Consider the following 23,567-nt stretch of genomic DNA (forward strand, 5'->3'; position numbering starts at 1 on the left):
ATCCTCAATCTTCAATCCTCAATCCTCAATCCTCAATCCTCAATCCTCAATCTTCAATCCTCAATACTCAATCTTCAATCCTCAATCCTCAACACTCAATCCTCAATCCTCAATCCTCAATCCTCAATCTTCAATCCTCAATACTCAATCTTCAATCCTCAATCCTCAATCCTCAATCCTCAGTCCTCATACTTCAATCCTCAACACCCAGTCCTCAATCTTCAATCCTCAACCCTCAATCCTCAATTCTCAATCCTCAATCCTCAATCCTCAGACCTCAAACATCAATACTCAACCCTCAGTCCTCGTCCTCAATCCACAACACACAATCCTCAGTCCTCAATCTTTAATCATCAATATTCAATCTTCAGTCCTCAATCCTCAATCCTCAATCCTCAATCCTCAATCCTCAATGTTCAATCCGCAATACCCAATCCTCAATCTTCAATACTCAATCCTCAATCCTTAATCCTCAATCCTCAATCCTCAATCATCAATCCTCAATGCTCAATCCTCAATCCTCAATCCTCAATCCTCAATCTTAATCTTCAATCCTCAATACTCAATCTTCAATCCTCAATCCTCAATCCTCAACACTCAATCCTCAATCATGAATCCTCAATCCTCAGTCCTCAATCTACAATCCTCAATACTCAATCTGCAATCCTCAATCCTCAGTCCTCAATCCTCAATCCTCATTCTTCAATCCTCAATACCGAATCCTCAATCTTCAATCCTCAATCCGCAATACTCAATCTTCAATCCTCAATCCTCAATTTTCAATCCTCAATGCTCAATCCTCAATCCTCAATCCTCAATCCTCAATCTTCAATCCTCAATCCTCAGTCTTCAATACTCAATACCCAATCCTCAGTCTTCAATCCACAATCCTCAATCCTCAATCCTCACTCCTCAATCCTCAGTCCTCAAAGCTCAATCCTGAATCCTCAATCCTGAATCCTCAATCTTCAGCCCTGAGTCCTCAACAATCAGTTGTCAATCCTCAATCCTCAATAGAACGTCCTCAATTCACAGTTTTCAATACTCAATACTCAATCTGCAATCTCCAGATATCTATACACAAACATCAATTCTCATCACTCAACCCTCAATACTCAGTCCACAATCCTCAATCTTCAATCGTCAATCCTCAATCCTCAGTCCTCAATCCTCAATCCTCAATCGTCAATCTTCCATCCTCAATACTCAATCTTCAATCCTCAATCCTCATTCCTCAATCCTCAATCCTCAATCTTCAATCCTCAATACTCAATCTTCAATCCTCAATCCTCTATCCTCAACCCTCAATCCTCAATCCTCAATCCTCAATCGTCAATCTTCCATCCTCAATACTCAATCTTCAATCCTCAATCCTCAATCCTCAACCCTCAACCCTCAATCCTCATTCTTCAATCCTCAATACCCAATCCTCAATCTTCAATCCTCAATCCTCAATCCTCAATCCTCAATCCTCAATAGTCAATCCTCAATCTTCAACTCTCAGTGCCAAATCCTCTGTCTTGAATACTCAATCCTCAATCCTCAAACTTCAATCCTCAATACTCAATCTTCAATCCTCAATCCTCAATCCTCAATCCTCAATCCTCATTCTTCAATCATCAATACCCAATCCTCAATCATCAATCCTCAGTCCTCAAACCTCAATCCTGAATCCTCAATCCTGAATCCTCAGTCTTCAGCCCTCAGTCCTCAACAATCAGTTATCAATCATCAATCCTGAATAGAATATCATCAATACACAGCTTTCAATACTCAATACTCAATCTGCAATCTTCAAATCTCTATCCACATTCATCAATTCTCATCACTCAACCCTCTAACACTCAGTCTCCAATCCTCAATCTTCAACCCTCAATCCTCAATCCTCAACACTCAATCCTCAATCCTCAATTTTCAATCCTCAATAATCAATCTTCAATCCTCAATCCTCAATCCTCAATTTTCAATCCTCAATAATCAATCTTCAATCCTCAATCCTCAATCCTCAATTCTCAATCCGCAATCGTCAGTCTTCAATCCTCAATCCTCAGTCCTCAATCCTCAAACCTCATTCTTCAATCCTCAATACCCAATCCTCAATCTTCAATCCTCAATCCTCAATCCTCAATTCTCAATCCTCAATCCTCAATCCTCAGAACTCAAACATCAATACTCAACCCTCAGTCCTCGTCCTCAATCCACAACCCTCAATCCTCAACCCTCAATCTTCAATTCTCAATCCTCAATCCACAATCCTCAATCATCAATCCTCAGTCCTCAAACCTCAATCCTGAATCCTCAATCCTGAATCCTCAGTCTTCAGCCCTCAGTCCTCAACAATCAGTTATCAATCATCAATCCTGAATAGAATATCATCAATACACAGCTTTCAATCCTCAATCCTCAATTGTCAATCTTCCATCCTCAATCCTCAACCTTCAATCCTCAATCCTCAATCCTCAATCCTCAATCCTCAATCTTAATCTTCAATCCTCAATACTCAATCTTCAATCCTCAATCCTCAATCCTCAATCCTCAATACTCAATCCTCAATCTTCAATCCTCAATACTCAATCTTCAAACCTCAATCCTCAATCCTCAACACTCAATCCTCAATCGTCAATCCTCAATTGTCAATCTTCCATCCTCAATACTCAATCTTCAATCCTCAATCCTCAATCCTCAATCCTCAATCCTCATTCTTCAATCCTCAATACCCTATCCTCAATCTTCAATCCTCAATCCTCAATCCTCAATCTTAATCTTCAATCCTCAATACTCAATCTTCAATCCTCAATCCTCAATCCTCAATCCTCAATCCTCAATCCTCAATTCTCAATCCTCAATCCTCAGTCCTCAGTCCTCAAACCACAATCCCCAACCCTCAGCCATCATCCTCAATCCTCAGTCCTCAATCCTCAGCCCTCCGTCCTCAAACCTCAATCCTCAGCTCTCAGACCTCATCCTCGATCCTCAATCCTCAACCCTCAATCCTCAATCCTCAATCCTCAATTGTCAATCTTCCATCCTCAATACTCAATCTTCAATCCTCAATCCTCAATCCTCAATCCTCAATCCTCATTCTTCAATCCTCAATACCCTATCCTCAATCTTCAATCCTCAATCCTCAATCCTCAATCCTCAATCCTCAATAGTCAATCCTCAATCTTCAACCCTGAGAGCCAAAGACTCAATCTTGAATACTCAATCCTCAATCCTCAAACTTCAATCCTCAATACTCAATCTTCAATCCTCAATCCTCAGTCCTCAATCCTCAATCCTCATTCTTCAATCCTCAATACCCAATACTCAATCTTCAATCCTCAATCCTCAATCCTCAATTCTCAATCCTCAATCTTCAATCCTCAATCCTCAATCCTCAATTCTCAATCCTCAATCCTCAATCCTCAGACTTCAAACATCAATACTCAACCCTCAGTCCTCGTCCTCAATCCACAACCCTCAATCCTCAATCCTCAATCTTCAATCATTAATATTCAATCTTCAATCCACAATCCTCAATCCTCAATCCTCAATACTCAATCCTCAATCCTCAATCCTCAATCCTCAGTCCTCAAACCTCAATCCTGAATCCTCAATCCTGAATCCTCAATCTTCAGCCCTGAGTCCTCAACAATCAGTTGTCAATCCCCAATCCTCAATAGAACGTCCTCAATTCACAGTTTTCAATACTCAATACTCAATCTGCAATCTTCAGATTTGTATACACAAACATCAATTCTCATCACTCAACCCTCAATACTCAGTCCACAATCCTCAATCTTCAATCGTCAATCCTCAATCCTCAGTCCTCAATCCTCAATCCTCAATCGTCAATCTTCCATCCTCAATACTCAATCTTCAATCCTCAATCCTCAATCCTCAATCCTCAATCCTCATTCTTCAATCATCAATACCCAATCGTCAATCTTCAATTCTCAATCCTCAATCCTCAATTCTCAATCCACAATCCTCAATCCTCAACCCTCAATTTTCAAACCTCAATAGTCAATCTTCCATCCTCAATCCTCATTCTTCAATCATCAATACCCAATCCTCAATCTTCCATCCTCAATCCTCAATCCTCTATCCTCAATCCTCAATACTCAATCCTCAATCTTCAATACTCAATACTCAATCTTCAAACCTCAATCCTCAATCCTCAACCCTCAATCCTCAATCCTCAATCCTCAATTGTCAATCTTCCATCCTCAATACTCAATCTTCAATCCTCAATCCTCAATCCTCAATCCTCAATCCTCAATCCTCAATAGTCAATCCTCAACCTTCAACCCTCAATCCTCAATCCTCAATCCTCAATTGTCAATCTTCCATCCTCAATACTCAATCTTCAATCCTCAATCCTCAATCCTCAATCCTCGATCCTCAATCTTAATCTTCAATCCTCAATACTCAATCTTCAATCCTCAATCCTCAACCCTCAATCCTCAATACTCAATCCTCAATCTTCAATACTCAATACTCAATCTTCAAACCTCAATCCTCAATCCTCAACCCTCAATCCTCAATCCTCAATCCTCAATTGTCAATCTTCCATCCTCAATACTCAATCTTCAATCCTCAATCCTCAATCCTCAATCCTCAATCCTCATTCTTCAATCCTCAATACCCTATCCTCAATCTTCAATCCTCAATCCTCAATCCTCAATCCTCGATCCTCAATAGTCAAGCCTCAACCTTCAACCCTCAGTGCCAAATACTCAATCTTGAATACTCAATCCTCAATCCTCAAACTTCAATCCTCAATACTCAATCTTCAATCCTCAATCCTCAGTCCTCAATCCTCAAACCTCATTCTTCAATCCTCAATACCCAATCCTCAATCTTCAATCCTCAATCCTCAATCCTCAATTCTCAATCCTCAATCCTCAATCCTCAGACCTCAAACATCAATACTCAACCCTCAGTCCTCGTCCTCAATCCACAACCCTCAATCCTCAACCCTCAATCTTCAATTCTCAATCCTCAATCCACAATCCTCAATCATCAATCCTCAGTCCTCAAACCTCAATCCTGAATCCTCAATCCTGAATCCTCAGTCTTCAGCCCTCAGTCCTCAACAATCAGTTATCAATCATCAATCCTGAATAGAATATCATCAATACACAGTTTTCAATACTCAATACTCAATCTGCAATCTTCAAATCTCTATCCACAGTCATCAATTCTCATCACTCAACCCTCTAACACTCAGTCCCCAATCCTCAATCTTCAATCCTCAATCCTCAATCCTCAACACTCAATCCTCAATCCTCAATTTTCAATCCTCAATAATCAATCTTCAATCCTCAATCCTCAATCCTCAATTCTCAATCCGCAATCGTCAGTCTTCAATCCTCAATACTCAATCTTCAATCCTGAATCCTCAATCCTCAATCCTCAATACTCATTCTTCAATCCTCAATACCCAATCCTCAATCTTCGATCCTCAATCCTCAATCCTCAATTCTCAATGCTCATTCCTCAGTCCTCAGTCCTCAAACCTCAATCCTCAACCCTCAGCCCTCATCCTCAATCATCAATCCTCAATCCTCAATCCTCAATAGAATATCATCAATTCACAGTTTTCAATAATCAATACTCAATCTGCAATCTTCAAATCTCTATTCACAAACATCAATTCTCATCACTCAACACTCAACACTCCGTCCCCAATCCTCAATCTTCATTCCTCAATCCTCAATACTCAACCCTCAATCCTCAACCCTCAATTTTCAAACCTCAATAGTCAATCTTCCATCCTCAATCCTCATTCTTCAATCATCAATACCCAATCCTCAATCTTCAATCCTCAATCCTCAATCCTCAATTCTCAATCCTCAATCCTCATTCCTCAGACCTCAAACATCAATACTCAACCCTCAGTCCTCGTCACCAATCCACAACCCTCAATCCTCAACCCTCAATCTTCAATTCTCAATCCTCAGTCCACAATACTCAATCATCAATCCTCAGTCCTCAAACCTCAATCCTGAATCCTCAATCCTGAATCCTCAGTCTTCAGCCCTCAGTCCTCAACAATCAGTTATCAATCCTCAATCCTCAATAGAATATCATCAATTCACAGTTTTCAATACTCAATACTCAACCTGCAATCTTCAAATCTCTATTCACAAACATCAATTCTCATCACTCAACCCTCAACTCTCCGTCCCCAATCCTCAATCTTCATTCCTCAACCCTCAATACTCAATCCTCAACCCTCAATCCGCAACGTTCAATCCTCAATACCCTATCCTCAGACTTCAATCCTCAATCCTCAATCCTCAATCCTCAATCCTCAATCCTCAGTCCTCAAACCTCAATCCTGAATCCTCAATCCTGAATCCTCAATCTTCAGACCTGGGTCCTCAACAATCAGTTGTCAATCCTCAATCCTCAATAGAATGTCCTCAATTCACAGTTTTCAATACTCAATACTCAACCTGCAATCTTCAGATCTCTATCCACAAACATCAATTCTCATCACTCAACCCTCAATGCTCTGTCCCCAATCCTCAATCTTCAATCCTCAATCATCAATCCTCAATCCTCAATCCTCAATCTTAATCTTCAATCCTCAATACCCAATCTTCAATCCTCAATCCTCAATCCTCAATCCTCGATCCTCAATAGTCAAGCCTCAACCTTCAACCCTCAGTGCCAAATACTCAATCTTGAATACTCAATCCTCAATCCTCAAACTTCAATCCTCAATACTCAATCTTCAATCCTCAATCCTCAGTCCTCGATCCTCAAACCTCATTCTTCAATCCTCAATACCCAATCCTCAATCTTCAATCCTCAATCCTCAATCCTCAATTCTCAATCCTCAATCCTCAATCCTCAGACCTCAAACATCAATACTCAACCCTCAGTCCTCGTCCTCAATCCACAACCCTCAATCCTCAACCCTCAATCTTCAATTCTCAATCCTCAATCCACAATCCTCAATCATCAATCCTCAGTCCTCAAACCTCAATCCTGAATCCTCAATCCTGAATCCTCAGTCTTCAGCCCTCAGTCCTCAACAATCAGTTATCAATCATCAATCCTGAATAGAATATCATCAATACACAGTTTTCAATACTCAATACTCAATCTGCAATCTTCAAATCTCTATCCACAGTCATCAATTCTCATCACTCAACCCTCTAACACTCAGTCCCCAATCCTCAATCTTCAATCCTCAATCCTCAATCCTCAACACTCAATCCTCAATCCTCAATTTTCAATCCTCAATAATCAATCTTCAATCCTCAATCCTCAATCCTCAATTCTCGATCCGCAATCGTCAGTCTTCAATCCTCAATACTCAATCTTCAATCCTGAATCCTCAATCCTCAATCCTCAATCCTCATTCTTCAATCCTCAATACCCAATCCTCAATCTTCGATCCTCAATCCTCAATCCTCAATTCTCAATGCTCATTCCTCAGTCCTCAGTCCTCAAACCTCAATCCTCAACCCTCAGCCCTCATCCTCAATCATCAATCCTCAATCCTCAATCCTCAATAGAATATCATCAATTCACAGTTTTCAATAATCAATACTCAATCTGCAATCTTCAAATCTCTATTCACAAACATCAATTCTCATCACTCAACACTCAACACTCCGTCCCCAATCCTCAATCTTCATTCCTCAATCCTCAATACTCAACCCTCAATCCTCAACCCTCAATTTTCAAACCTCAATAGTCAATCTTCCATCCTCAATCCTCATTCTTCAATCATCAATACCCAATCCTCAATCTTCAATCCTCAATCATCAATCCTCAATTCTCAATCCTCAATCCTCATTCCTCAGACCTCAAACATCAATACTCAACCCTCAGTCCTCGTCACCAATCCACAACCCTCAATCCTCAACCCTCAATCTTCAATTCTCAATCCTCAGTCCACAATACTCAATCATCAATCCTCAGTCCTCAAACCTCAATCCTGAATCCTCAATCCTGAATCCTCAGTCTTCAGCCCTCAGTCCTCAACAATCAGTTATCAATCCTCAATCCTCAATAGAATATCATCAATTCACAGTTTTCAATACTCAATACTCAACCTGCAATCTTCAAATCTCTATTCACAAACATCAATTCTCATCACTCAACCCTCAACACTCCGTCCCCAATCCTCAATCTTCATTCCTCAACCCTCAATACTCAATCCTCAACCCTCAATCCGCAACGTTCAATCCTCAATACCCTATCCTCAGACTTCAATCCTCAATCCTCAATCCTCAATCCTCAATCCTCAATCCTCAGTCCTCAAACCTCAATCCTGAATCCTCAATCCTGAATCCTCAATCTTCAGCCCTGAGTCCTACGCAATCAGTTGTCAATCCTCAATCCTCAATAGAATGTCCTCAATTCACAGCTTTCAATACTCAATACTCAATCTGCAAACTTCAGATCTCTATCCACAAACATCAATTCTCATCACTCAACCCTCAATACGCTGTCCCCAATCCTCAATCTTCAATCCCCAATCCTCAATCCTCAATCCTCAATCTTAATCTTCAATCCTCAATACTCAATCTTCAATCCTCAATCCTCAATCCTCAATCCTCAATCCTCAATCTTCAATCCTCAATCCTCAATCCTCAATCTACAATCCTCAATACTCAATCTGCAATCCTCAATCCTCAGTCCTGAATCGTCAATCCTCATTCTTCAATTATCACTACCGAATCCTCAATCTTCAATCCTCAATCCTCAATCCTCAATTCTCAATCCTCAATCCTCAATCCCCAATCTTCAATCATTAATATTCAATCTTCAATCCACAATCCTCAATCCTCAACCCTCAATCCTCAACCCTCAATCCTCAACGTCCAATCCTCAATACCCAATCCTCAGTCTTCAATCCTCAATCCTCAATCCTCAATCCTCAATCCTCAATCCTCAATCCTCAGTCCTCAAACCTCAATCATGAATCCTCAATCCTGAATCCTCAATCTTCAGCCCTGAGTCCTCAACAATCATTTGTCAATCCTCAATCCTCAATAGAACGTCCTCAATTCACAGTTTTCAATACTCAATACTCAATCTGCAATCTTCAGATTTCTATACACAAACATCAATTCTCATCACTCAACCCTCAATACTCAGTCCACAATCCTCAATCTTCAATCGTCAATCCTCAATCCTCTGTCCTCAATCCTCAATCCTCAATCGTCAATCTTCCATCCTCAATACTCAATCTTCAATCCTCAATCCTCATTCCTCAATCCTCAATCCTCAATCTTCAATCCTCAATACTCAATCTTCAATCCTCAATCCTCTATCCTCAACCCTGAATCCTCAATCCTCAATCCTCAATCATCAATCTTCCATCCTCAATACTCAATCTTCAATCCTCAATCCTCAATCCTCAACCCTCAACCCTCAATCCTCATTCTTCAATCCTCAATACCCAATCCTCAATCTTCAATCCTCAATCCTCAATCCTCAATCCTCAATCCTCAATAGCCAATCCTCAATCTTCAACTCTCAGTGCCAAATCCTCTGTCTTGAATACTCAATCCTCAATCCTCAAACTTCAATCCTCAATACTCAATCTTCAATCCTCAATCCTCAATCCTCAATCCTCAATCCTCATTCTTCAATCATCAATACCCAATCCTCAATCTTCAAACCTCAATCCTCAATCCTCAATTCTCAATCCTCAATCCTCAATCCTCAAACCTCAAACATCAATACTCAACCCTCAGTCCTCGTCCTCAATCCACAACCCTCAATCCTCAACCCTCAATCTTCAATTCTCAATCCTCAGTCCACAATCCTCAATCATCAATCCTCAGTCCTCAAACCTCAATCCTGAATCCTCAATCCTGAATCCTCAATCTTCAGCCCTCAGTCCTCAACAATCAGCTGTCAATCCTCAATCCTCAATAGAATATCATCAATTCAAAGCTTTCAATACTCAATACTCAATCTGCAATCTTCAAATCTCTATCCACAATCATCAATTCTCATCACTCAACCCTCAACGCTCAGTCCCCAATCCTCAATCTTCAATCCTCAATCCTCAAACCTCAATACTCAATCCTCAATCTTCAATCCTCAATACTCAACCTTCAATCCTCAATCCTCAACACTCAATCCTCAATCCTCAATCCTCAATCCTCAATCTTCAATCCTCAATACTCAATCTTCAATCCTCAATCCTCAATCCTCAATCCTCAATCCTCATTCTTCAATCCTCAACACCCAGTCCTCAATCTTCAATCCGCAATCCTCAATCCTCAATTCTCAATCCTCAATCCACAATCCTCAGACCTCAAACATCAATACTCAACCCTCAGTCCTCGTCCTCAATCCACAACACACAATCCTCAATCCTCAATCTTCAATCATCAATATTCAATTTTCAGTCCTCAATCCTCAATCCTCAATCCTCAATCCTCAATCCTCAATGTTCAATCCGCAATACGCAATCCTCAATCTTCAATACTCAATCCTCAATCCTTAATCCTCAATCCTCAATCATCAATCCTCAATCTTCAATACTCAATCGTCAATCCTCAATCCTCAATCCTCAATACCCAACCATCAATCCTCAATTCCCAATACTCAATAGAATATCCTGAATTCTCAGGATTCAATACTCAAACCTCAATCCTCAACCCTCAGCCCTCATCCTCCATCCTCAATCCTCAATCCTCAATCCTCAATCTTCAACCCTCAATACTCAATCTTCAATCCTCAATCCTCAATCCTCAATCCTCAATCCTCCATCCTCAATATTCAACACAGAACCCTCAACCATCAATCCTCAATACTCAACCATCAATCCTCAATTCTCAATACTCAATAGAGTATCCTGAATTCTCATGGTTCAATACTCAATCCACAATTTTCAATAATCAAAACTCAATCCTCAAACATCAATTCTCAACACTCAATCCTCAACACTCAGTCCTCTCTCTTCAATCCTCCATCCTCAATCCTCAATCCTCAATCGCCAATCCTCAACTTTCAATCCTCAACCCTCAATCCTCAGTCCTCAAACCTCAATCACGAATCCTCAATCCTGAATCCTCAATCTTCAGCGATCAGTCCTCAACAATCAATTGTCAATCCTCAATCCTCAATAGAATATCCTCAATTCACTGTTTCCAATACTCAATCCCCATTCTTCAATCTTCAAATCTCAATCCACAAACATCAATTCTCATCACTCAGCCCTCAACGCTCAGTCCTGAATCGTCAATCCTCAATCCCCAATCCTCAATCTTCAATCCTCAATCCTCAATCCTCAATCCTCAATCCTCAATCTTCAATCCTCAATACTCAATATTCAATCCTCAATCCTCAATCCTCAATCCTCAATCCTCAATCCTCAATCCTCAGCCTTCAAACCTCAATCCTCAACCCTCAGCCCTCATCCTCAATCCTCAATCCTCAATCCTAAATCCTCAATCTTCAATCCTCAATCCTCAATCCTCAATCCTCAATCCTCAATCCTCAATACTCAATCCTCAATCCTCAATCTTCAATCCTCAACACTCAGTCGTCAAGCCTCAATCCTCAATCCTCATTCTTCAATCCTCAATCCTCAATACTCAATCCTCAATCTTCGATCCTCAGTACTCAATATTCAATCCTCAATCCTCAATCCTCAATTCTCAATCCTCAATCCTCAGTCCTCAGTCCTCATACCTCAATCCTCAACGCTCAGCCCTCATCCTCAATCCTCAATTCTCAATCCTAAATCCTCAATCTTCCATCCTCAATACTCAATCCTCAATCCTCAATCCCCTGTCCTCAAACCTCAATTCTGAATCCTCAATCCTGAATCCTCAATCTTCAGCCCTCAGTCCTCAACAATCAGTTGTCAATCCTCAATCCTCAATAGAATATCCTCAATTCACAGTTTTCTATACTCAATACTCAAACTGCAATCTTCAAATCTCTATTCACAAACATCAATTCTCATCACTCAACTCTCAACACTCCGTCCACAATCCTCAAACTTCAATCCTCAATCCTCAATCCTCAACCCTCAATCCTCAATCCTCAATTTTCAAACCTCAATAATCAATCTTCAATCCTCAATCCTCAATCCTCAGTCCTCAATCGTCAGACTTCAATCCTCAATACTCAATCTTCAATCCTGAATCCTCAATCCTCAATCCTCAATCCTCAATCCTCATTCTTCAATCCTGAATACCCAATCCTCAATCTTCAATCCTCAATCCTCAATCCTCAATTCTCAATCCTCAATCCTCAGTCCTCAGTCCTCGAACCACAATCCTCAACCCTCAGCCCTCATCCTCAATCCTCAATCCTCAACCCTCAGTCCTCCGTCCTCAAACCTCAATCCTCAGCCCTCAGACCTCATCCTCGATCCTCAATCCTCAATCCTCAATCCTCAATATTCAATCCTCAATACTCAATATTCAATCCTCAATCCTCAGTCCTCAAGCCTCAATTCTGAATCCTGAATACTAAACCTTCAATCCTCAATCCTCAGTCCTGAATACTCTACCATCAATCTTCAAACCTCAATCCCCAATGCTCAATCCTCAATCCTCATTCTTCAATCCTCAATACCCTATTCTCAATCTTCAATCCTCTGTCCTCAATGCTCAATTCTCAATCCTCAATCCTCAAACCTCAATCTTCAATCCTCAATACTCGATATTCAATCCTCAATCCTCAATCCTCAGTCATTAATCCTCAATCCTCAATCCTAAATCTTCAATCCTCAATAATCAATCTCCAATACTAGATCCTCAATCCCCAATCCTCAATCCTTAATCCTCAATCTTGAATTCTCAATCCCCAGTCCTCAATCTTCAATCCTCAATGCTCAATCCTCAATCCTCAATCCTCAGTCCTCAATCCTCAATCCTCAATCCTCAAACCTCAAACCTCAACCGTCAGTCCTCGTCCTCAAACCTCAACGCTCAATCCTCCATCCTCAATCTTCAATCATCAATACTCAATCTTCAATCCTCAATCCTCAATTCTCAATCCTAAATCCTCAATCTTCCATCCTCAATACTTAATCCTCAATCCTCAATCCCCTGTCCTCAAACCTCAATTCTGAATCCTCAATCCTGAATCCTCAATCTTCAGCCCTCAGTCCTCAACAATCAGTTGTCAATCCTCAATCCTCAATAGAATATCCTCAATTCACAGTTTTCTATACTCAATACTCAAACTGCAATCTTCAAATCTCTATTCACAAACATCAATTCTCATCACTCAACTCTCAACACTCCGTCCACAATCCTCAAACTTCAATCCTCAATCCTCAATCCTCAACCCTCAATCCTCAATCCTCAATTTTCAAACCTCAATAATCAATCTTGAATCCTCAATCCTCAATCCTCAATCCTCAATCGTCAGACTTCAATCCTCAATACTCAATCTTCAATCCTGAATCCTCAATCCTCAATCCTCAATCCTCAATCCTCATTCTTCAATCCTGAATACCCAATCCTCAATCTTCAATCCTCAATCCTCAATCCTCAATTCTCAATCCTCAATCCTCAGTCCTCAGTCCTCGAACCACAATCCTCAACCCTCTGCCCTCATCCTCAATCCTCAATCCTCAACCCTCAGTCCTCCGTCCTCAAACCTCAATCCTCAGCCCCCAGACCTCATCCTCGATCCTCAATCCTCAATCCTCAATCCTCAATATTCAATCCTCAATACTCAATATTCAATCCTCAGTCCTCAAGCCTCAATTCTGAATCCTGAATACTAAACCTTCAATCCTCAATCCTCAGTCCTGAATACTCTACCATCAATCTTCAAACCTCAATCCCCAATGCTCAATCCTCAATCCTCATTCTTCAATCCTCAATACCCAATCCTCAATCTTCAATCCTCTATCCTCAATGCTCAATTCTCAATTCTCAATCCTCAAACCTCAATCTTCAATCCTCAATACTCGATCTTCAATCCTCAATCCTCAATCCTCAGTCATCAATCCTCAATCCTCAATCCTCAATCTTCAATCCTCAATAATCAATCTCCAATACTAGATCCTCAATCCCCAATCCTCAATCCTTAATCCTCAATCTTGAATTCTCAATCCCCAGTCCTCAATCTTCAATCCTCAATGCTCAATCCTCAATCCTCAATCCTCAGTCCTCAATCCTCAATCCTCAATCCTCAAACCTCAAACCTCAACCGTCAGTCCTCGTCCTCAAACCTCAACGCTCAATCCTCCATCCTCAATCTTCAATCATCAATACTCAATCTTCAATACTCAATCCACAATCCTCAATCCTCAATCCTCAATCCTCAATCCTCAATCCTCAATCCTCAATCTTCAATCCTCAATTCTCAATCTTCAATCCTCAATCCTGAATCCTCAACACTCAATCCTCAATCCTCAATCCTCAATCGTCAATCTTCACTCCTCAATACTCAATCTTCAATGCTCAATCCCTAATCCTCAATCCACATTTTTCAATCCTCAATTCCCTATCCTCAATCCTCAATCCTCAATCCTCAATCCTCAATCCTCAGTCCTCAATCCTCAATCCTCATTCTTCAATCCTCAATACCCAATCCCCAATCTTCAATCCTCAATCCTCAATCCTCAATTCTCAATCCTCAATCCTCAATCCTCAGACCTCAAACATCAGTACTCAACCCTCAGTCCTCGTCCTCAATCCACAACCCTCAATCCTCAATCCTCAATCTTCAATTCTCAATCCTCAATCCACAATCCTCAATCATCAATCCTCAATCCTCAAACCTCAATCCTGAATCCTCAATCCTGAATCCTCAATCTTCAGCCCTCAGTCCTCAACAATCAGCTGTCAATCCGCAATCCTCAATAGAATATCATCAATTCAAAGCTTTCAATACTCAATACTCAATCTGCAATCTCCAAATCTCTATCCACAATCATCAATTCTCATCACTCAACCCTCAACGCTCAGTCCCCAATCCTCAATCTTCAATCCTCAATCCTCAATCCTCAATCCTCAATCCTCAATCTTCAATCCTCAATACTCAATCTTCAATCCTCAATCCTCAACACTCAATCCTCAATCCTCAATCCTCAATCCTCAATCTTCAATCCTCAATACTCAATCTTCAATCCTCAATCCTCAATCCTCAATCCTCAGTCCTCATACTTCAATCCTCAACACCCAGTCCTCAATCTTCAATCCTCAACCCTCAATCCTCAATTCTCAATCCTCAATCCTCAATCCTCAGACCTCAAACATCAATACTCAACCCTCAGTCCTCGTCCTCAATCCACAACACACAATCCTCAGTCCTCAATCTTTAATCATCAATATTCAATCTTCAGTCCTCAATCCTCAATCCTCAATCCTCAATCCTCAATCCTCAATGTTCAATCCGCAATACCCAATCCTCAATCTTCAATACTCAATCCTCAATCCTTAATCCTCAATCCTCAATCCTCAATCATCAATCCTCAATGCTCAATCCTCAATCCTCAATCCTCAATCCTCAATCTTAATCGTCAATCCTCAATACTCAATCTTCAATCCTCAATCCTCAATCCTCAACACTCAATCCTCAATCATGAATCCTCAATCCTCAGTCCTCAATCTACAATCCTCAATACTCAATCTGCAATCCTCAATCCTCAGTCCTCAATCCTCAATCCTCATTCTTCAATCCTCAATACCGAATCCTCAATCTTCAATCCTCAATCCGCAATACTCAATCTTCAATCCTCAATCCTCAATTTTCAATCCTCAATGCTCAATCCTCAATCCTCAATCCTCAATCCTCAATCTTCAATCCTCAATACTCAATCTTCAATCCTCAATCCTCAATCCTCAACCCTCAACCCTCAATCCTCATTCTTCAATCCTCAATACCCAATCCTCAATCTTCAATCCTCAATCGTCAATCCTCAATCCTCAATCCTCAATAGTCAATCCTCAATCTTCAACTCTCAGTGCCAAATCCTCTGTCTTGAATACTCAATCCTCAATCCTCAAACTTCAATCCTCAATACTCAATCTTCAATCCTCAATCCTCAATCCTCAATCCTCAATCCTCATTCTTCAATCATCAATACCCAATCCTCAATCATCAATCCTCAGTCCTCAAACCTCAATCCTGAATCCTCAATCCTGAATCCTCAGTCTTCAGCCCTCAGTCCTCAACAATCAGTTATCAATCATCAATCCTGAATAGAATATCATCAATACACAGCTTTCAATACTCAATACTCAATCTGCAATCTTCAAATCTCTATCCACATTCATCAATTCTCATCACTCAACCCTCTAACACTCAGTCTCCAATACTCAATCTTCAACCCTCAATCCTCAATCCTCAACACTCAATCCTCAATCCTCAATTTTCAATCCTCAATAATCAATCTTCAATCCTCAATCCTCAATCCTCAATTTTCAATCCTCAATAATCAATCTTCAATCCTCAATCCTCAATCCTCAATTCTCAATCCGCAATCGTCAGTCTTCAATCCTCAATCCTCAGTCCTCAATCCTCAAACCTCATTCTTCAATCCTCAATACCCAATCCTCAATCTTCAATCCTCAATCCTCAATCCTCAATTCTCAATCCTCAATCCTCAATCCTCAGAACTCAAACATCAATACTCAACCCTCAGTCCTCGTCCTCAATCCACAACCCTCAATCCTCAACCCTCAATCTTCAATTCTCAATCCTCAATCCACAATCCTCAATCATCAATCCTCAGTCCTCAAACCTCAATCCTGAATCCTCAATCCTGAATCCTCAGTCTTCAGCCCTCAGTCCTCAACAATCAGTTATCAATCATCAATCCTGAATAGAATATCATCAATACACAGCTTTCAATCCTCAATCCTCAATTGTCAATCTTCCATCCTCAATCCTCAACCTTCAATCCTCAATCCTCAATCCTCAATCCTCAATCCTCAATCTTAATCTTCAATCCTCAATACTCAATCTTCAATCCTCAATCCTCAATCCTCAATCCTCAATACTCAATCCTCAATCTTCAATCCTCAATACTCAATCTTCAAACCTCAATCCTCAATCCTCAACACTCAATCCTCAATCGTCAATCCTCAATTGTCAATCTTCCATCCTCAATACTCAATCTTCAATCCTCAATCCTCAATCCTCAATCCTCAATCCTCATTCTTCAATCCTCAATACCCTATCCTCAATCTTCAATCCTCAATCCTCAATCCTCAATCTTAATCTTCAATCCTCAATACTCAATCTTCAATCCTCAATCCTCAATCCTCAATCCTCAATCCTCAATCCTCAATTCTCAATCCTCAATCCTCAGTCCTCAGTCCTCAAACCACAATCCCCAACCCTCAGCCATCATCCTCAATCCTCAGTCCTCAATCCTCAGCCCTCCGTCCTCAAACCTCAATCCTCAGCTCTCAGACCTCATCCTCGATCCTCAATCCTCAACCCTCAATCCTCAATCCTCAATCCTCAATTGTCAATCTTCCATCCTCAATACTCAATCTTCAATCCTCAATCCTCAATCCTCAATCCTCAATCCTCATTCTTCAATCCTCAATACCCTATCCTCAATCTTCAATCCTCAATCCTCAATCCTCAATCCTCAATCCTCAATAGTCAATCCTCAATCTTCAACCCTGAGAGCCAAAGACTCAATCTTGAATACTCAATCCTCAATCCTCAAACTTCAATCCTCAATACTCAATCTTCAATCCTCAATCCTCAGTCCTCAATCCTCAATCATCATTCTTCAATCCTCAATACCCAATACTCAATCTTCAATCCTCAATCCTCAATCCTCAATTCTCAATCCTCAATCTTCAATCCTCAATCCTCAATCCTCAATTCTCAATCCTCAATCCTCAATCCTCAGACTTCAAACATCAATACTCAACCCTCAGTCCTCGTCCTCAATCCACAACCCTCAATCCTCAATCCTCAATCTTCAATCATTAATATTCAATCTTCAATCCACAATCCTCAATCCTCAATCCTCAATACTCAATCCTCAATCCTCAATCCTCAATCCTCAGTCCTCAAACCTCAATCCTGAATCCTCAATCCTGAATCCTCAATCTTCAGCCCTGAGTCCTCAACAATCAGTTGTCAATCCCCAATCCTCAATAGAACGTCCTCAATTCACAGTTTTCAATACTCAATACTCAATCTGCAATCTTCAGATTTGTATACACAAACATCAATTCTCATCACTCAACCCTCAATACTCAGTCCACAATCCTCAATCTTCAATCGTCAATCCTCAATCCTCAGTCCTCAATCCTCAATCCTCAATCGTCAATCTTCCATCCTCAATACTCAATCTTCAATCCTCAATCCTCAATCCTCAATCCTCAATCCTCATTCTTCAATCATCAATACCCAATCGTCAATCTTCAATTCTCAATCCTCAATCCTCAATTCTCAATCCACAATCCTCAATCCTCAACCCTCAATTTTCAAACCTCAATAGTCAATCTTCCATCCTCAATCCTCATTCTTCAATCATCAATACCCAATCCTCAATCTTCCATCCTCAATCCTCAATCCTCTATCCTCAATCCTCAATACTCAATCCTCAATCTTCAATACTCAATACTCAATCTTCAAACCTCAATCCTCAATCCTCAACCCTCAATCCTCAATCCTCAATCCTCAATTGTCAATCTTCCATCCTCAATACTCAATCTTCAATCCTCAATCCTCAATCCTCAATCCTCAATCCTCAATCCTCAATAGTCAATCCTCAACCTTCAACCCTCAATCCTCAATCCTCAATCCTCAATTGTCAATCTTCCATCCTCAATACTCAATCTTCAATCCTCAATCCTCAATCCTCAATCCTCGATCCTCAATCTTAATCTTCAATCCTCAATACTCAATCTTCAATCCTCAATCCTCAACCCTCAATCCTCAATACTCAATCCTCAATCTTCAATACTCAATACTCAATCTTCAAACCTCAATCCTCAATCCTCAACCCTCAATCCTCAATCCTCAATCCTCAATTGTCAATCTTCCATCCTCAATACTCAATCTTCAATCCTCAATCCTCAATCCTCAATCCTCAATCCTCATTCTTCAATCCTCAATACCCTATCCTCAATCTTCAATCCTCAATCCTCAATCCTCAATCCTCGATCCTCAATAGTCAAGCCTCAACCTTCAACCCTCAGTGCCAAATACTCAATCTTGAATACTCAATCCTCAATCCTCAAACTTCAATCCTCAATACTCAATCTTCAATCCTCAATCCTCAGTCCTCAATCCTCAAACCTCATTCTTCAATCCTCAATACCCAATCCTCAATCTTCAATCCTCAATCCTCAATCCTCAATTCTCAATCCTCAATCCTCAATCCTCAGACCTCAAACATCAATACTCAACCCTCAGTCCTCGTCCTCAATCCACAACCCTCAATCCTCAACCCTCAATCTTCAATTCTCAATCCTCAATCCACAATCCTCAATCATCAATCCTCAGTCCTCAAACCTCAATCCTGAATCCTCAATCCTGAATCCTCAGTCTTCAGCCCTCAGTCCTCAACAATCAGTTATCAATCATCAATCCTGAATAGAATATCATCAATACACAGTTTTCAATACTCAATACTCAATCTGCAATCTTCAAATCTCTATCCACAGTCATCAATTCTCATCACTCAACCCTCTAACACTCAGTCCCCAATCCTCAATCTTCAATCCTCAATCCTCAATCCTCAATTTTCAATCCTCAATAATCAATCTTCAATCCTCAATCCTCAATCCTCAATTCTCAATCCGCAATCGTCAGTCTTCAATCCTCAATACTCAATCTTCAATCCTGAATCCTCAATCCTCAATCCTCAATCCTCATTCTTCAATCCTCAATACCCAATCCTCAATCTTCGATCCTCAATCCTCAATCCTCAATTCTCAATGCTCATTCCTCAGTCCTCAGTCCTCAAACCTCAATCCTCAACCCTCAGCCCTCATCCTCAATCATCAATCCTCAATCCTCAATCCTCAATAGAATATCATCAATTCACAGTTTTCAATAATCAATACTCAATCTGCAATCTTCAAATCTCTATTCACAAACATCAATTCTCATCACTCAACACTCAACACTCCGTCCCCAATCCTCAATCTTCATTCCTCAATCCTCAATACTCAACCCTCAATCCTCAACCCTCAATTTTCAAACCTCAATAGTCAATCTTCCATCCTCAATCCTCATTCTTCAATCATCAATACCCAATCCTCAATCTTCAATCCTCAATCATCAATCCTCAATTCTCAATCCTCAATCCTCATTCCTCAGACCTCAAACATCAATACTCAACCCTCAGTCCTCGTCACCAATCCACAACCCTCAATCCTCAACCCTCAATCTTCAATTCTCAATCCTCAGTCCACAATACTCAATCATCAATCCTCAGTCCTCAAACCTCAATCCTGAATCCTCAATCCTGAATCCTCAGTCTTCAGCCCTCAGTCCTCAACAATCAGTTATCAATCCTCAATCCTCAATAGAATATCATCAATTCACAGGTTTCAATACTCAATACTCAACCTGCAATCTTCAAATCTCTATTCACAAACATCAATTCTCATCACTCAACCCTCAACACTCCGTCCCCAATCCTCAATCTTCATTCCTCAACCCTCAATACTCAATCCTCAACCCTCAATCCGCAACGTTCAATCCTCAATACCCTATCCTCAGACTTCAATCCTCAATCCTCAATCCTCAATCCTCAATCCTCAATCCTCAGTCCTCAAACCTCAATCCTGAATCCTCAATCCTGAATCCTCAATCTTCAGACCTGGGTCCTCAACAATCAGTTGTCAATCCTCAATCCTCAATAGAATGTCCTCAATTCACAGTTTTCAATACTCAATACTCAACCTGCAATCTTCAGATCTCTATCCACAAACATCAATTCTCATCACTCAACCCTCAATGCTCTGTCCCCAATCCTCAATCTTCAATCCTCAATCATCAATCCTCAATCCTCAATCCTCAATCTTAATCTTCAATCCTCAATACTCAATCTTCAATCCTCAATCCTCAATCCTCAATCCTCGATCCTCAATAGTCAAGCCTCAACCTTCAACCCTCAGTGCCAAATACTCAATCTTGAATACTCAATCCTCAATCCTCAAACTTCAATCCTCAATACTCAATCTTCAATCCTCAATCCTCAGTCCTCGATCCTCAAACCTCATTCTTCAATCCTCAATACCCAATCCTCAATCTTCAATCCTCAATCCTCAATCCTCAATTCTCAATCCTCAATCCTCAATCCTCAATCTGCAATCCTCAATACTCAATCTTCAATCCTCAATCCTCAATCCTCAATCCTCAATCCTCATTCTTCAATCCTCAACACCCAGTCCTCAATCTTCAATCCTCAATCCTCAATCCTCAATTCTCAATCCTCAATCCACAATCCTCAGACCTCAAACATCAATACTCAACCCTCAGTCCTCGTCCTCAATCCACAACACACAATCCTCAATCCTCAATCTTCAATCATCAATCCGCAATACGCAATCCTCAATCTTCAATACTCAATCCTCAATCCTTAATCCTCAATCCTCAATCATCAATCCTCAATCTTCAATACTCAATCGTCAATCCTCAATCCTCAATCCTCAATACCCAACCATCAATCCTCAATTCCCAATACTCAATAGAATATCCTGAATTCTCAGGATTCAATACTCAAACCTCAATCCTCAACCCTCAGCCCTCATCCTCCATCCTAAATCCTCAATCCTCAATCCTCAATCTTCAACCCTCAATACTCAATCTTCAATCCTCAATCCTCAATCCTCAATCCTCAATCCTCCATCCTCAATATTCAACACAGAACCCTCAACCATCAATCCTCAATACTCAACCATCAATCCTCAATTCTCAATACTCAATAGAGTATCCTGAATTCTCATGGTTCAATACTCAATCCACAATTTTCAATAATCAAAACTCAATCCTCAAACATCAATTCTCAACACTCAATCCTCAACACTCAGTCCTCTCTCTTCAATCCTCCATCCTCAATCCTCAATCCTCAATCGGCAATCCTCAACTTTCAATCCTCAACCCTCAATCCTCAGTCCTCAAACCTCAATCACGAATTATCAATCCTGAATCCTCAATCTTCAGCGATCAGTCCTCAACAATCAATTGTCAATCCTCAATCCTCAATAGAATATCCTCAATTCACTGTTTCCAATACTCAATCCCCATTCTTCAATCTTCAAATCTCAATCCACAAACATCAATTCTCATCACTCAGCCCTCAACGCTCAGTCCTGAATCGTCAATCCTCAATCCCCAATCCTCAATCTTCAATCCTCAATCCTCAATCCTCAATCCTCAATCCTCAATCTTCAATCCTCAATACTCAATATTCAATCCTCAATCCTCAATCCTCAATCCTCAATCCTCAATCCTCAATCCTCAGCCTTCAAACCTCAATCCTCAACCCTCAGCCCTCATCCTCAATCCTCAATCCTCAATCCTAAATCCTCAATCTTCAATCCTCAATCCTCAATCCTCAATCCTCAATCCTCAATCCTCAATACTCAATCCTCAATCCTCAATCTTCAATCCTCAACACTCAGTCGTCAAGCCTCAATCCTCAATCCTCATTCTTCAATCCTCAATCCTCAATACTCAATCCTCAATCTTCGATCCTCAGTACTCAATATTCAATCCTCAATCCTCAATCCTCAATTCTCAATCCTCAATCCTCAGTCCTCAGTCCTCATACCTCAATCCTCAACGCTCTGCCCTCATCCTCAATCCTCAATTCTCAATCCTAAATCCTCAATCTTCCATCCTCAATACTCAATCCTCAATCCTCAATCCCCTGTCCTCAAACCTCAATTCTGAATCCTCAATCCTGAATCCTCAATCTTCAGCCCTCAGTCCTCAACAATCAGTTGTCAATCCTCAATCCTCAATAGAATATCCTCAATTCACAGTTTTCTATACTCAATACTCAAACTGCAATCTTCAAATCTCTATTCACAAACATCAATTCTCATCACTCAACTCTCAACACTCCGTCCACAATCCTCAAACTTCAATCCTCAATCCTCAATCCTCAACCCTCAATCCTCAATCCTCAATTTTCAAACCTCAATAATCAATCTTCAATCCTCAATCCTCAATCCTCAGTCCTCAATCGTCAGACTTCAATCCTCAATACTCAATCTTCAATCCTGAATCCTCAATCCTCAATCCTCAATCCTCAATCCTCATTCTTCAATCCTGAATACCCAATCCTCAATCTTCAATCCTCAATCCTCAATCCTCAATTCTCAATCCTCAATCCTCAGTCCTCAGTCCTCGAACCACAATCCTCAACCCTCAGCCCTCATCCTCAATCCTCAATCCTCAACCCTCAGTCCTCCGTCCTCAAACCTCAATCCTCAGCCCTCAGACCTCATCCTCGATCCTCAATCCTCAATCCTCAATCCTCAATATTCAATCCTCAATACTCAATATTCAATCCTCAATCCTCAGTCCTCAAGCCTCAATTCTGAATCCTGAATACTAAACCTTCAATCCTCAATCCTCAGTCCTGAATACTCTACCATCAATCTTCAAACCTCAATCCCCAATGCTCAATCCTC

This window comes from Calliopsis andreniformis, unplaced genomic scaffold (assembly GCF_051401765.1).
Source record: "Calliopsis andreniformis isolate RMS-2024a unplaced genomic scaffold, iyCalAndr_principal scaffold0031, whole genome shotgun sequence".
Classification (NCBI taxonomy): Eukaryota; Metazoa; Arthropoda; class Insecta; order Hymenoptera; family Andrenidae; genus Calliopsis; species Calliopsis andreniformis.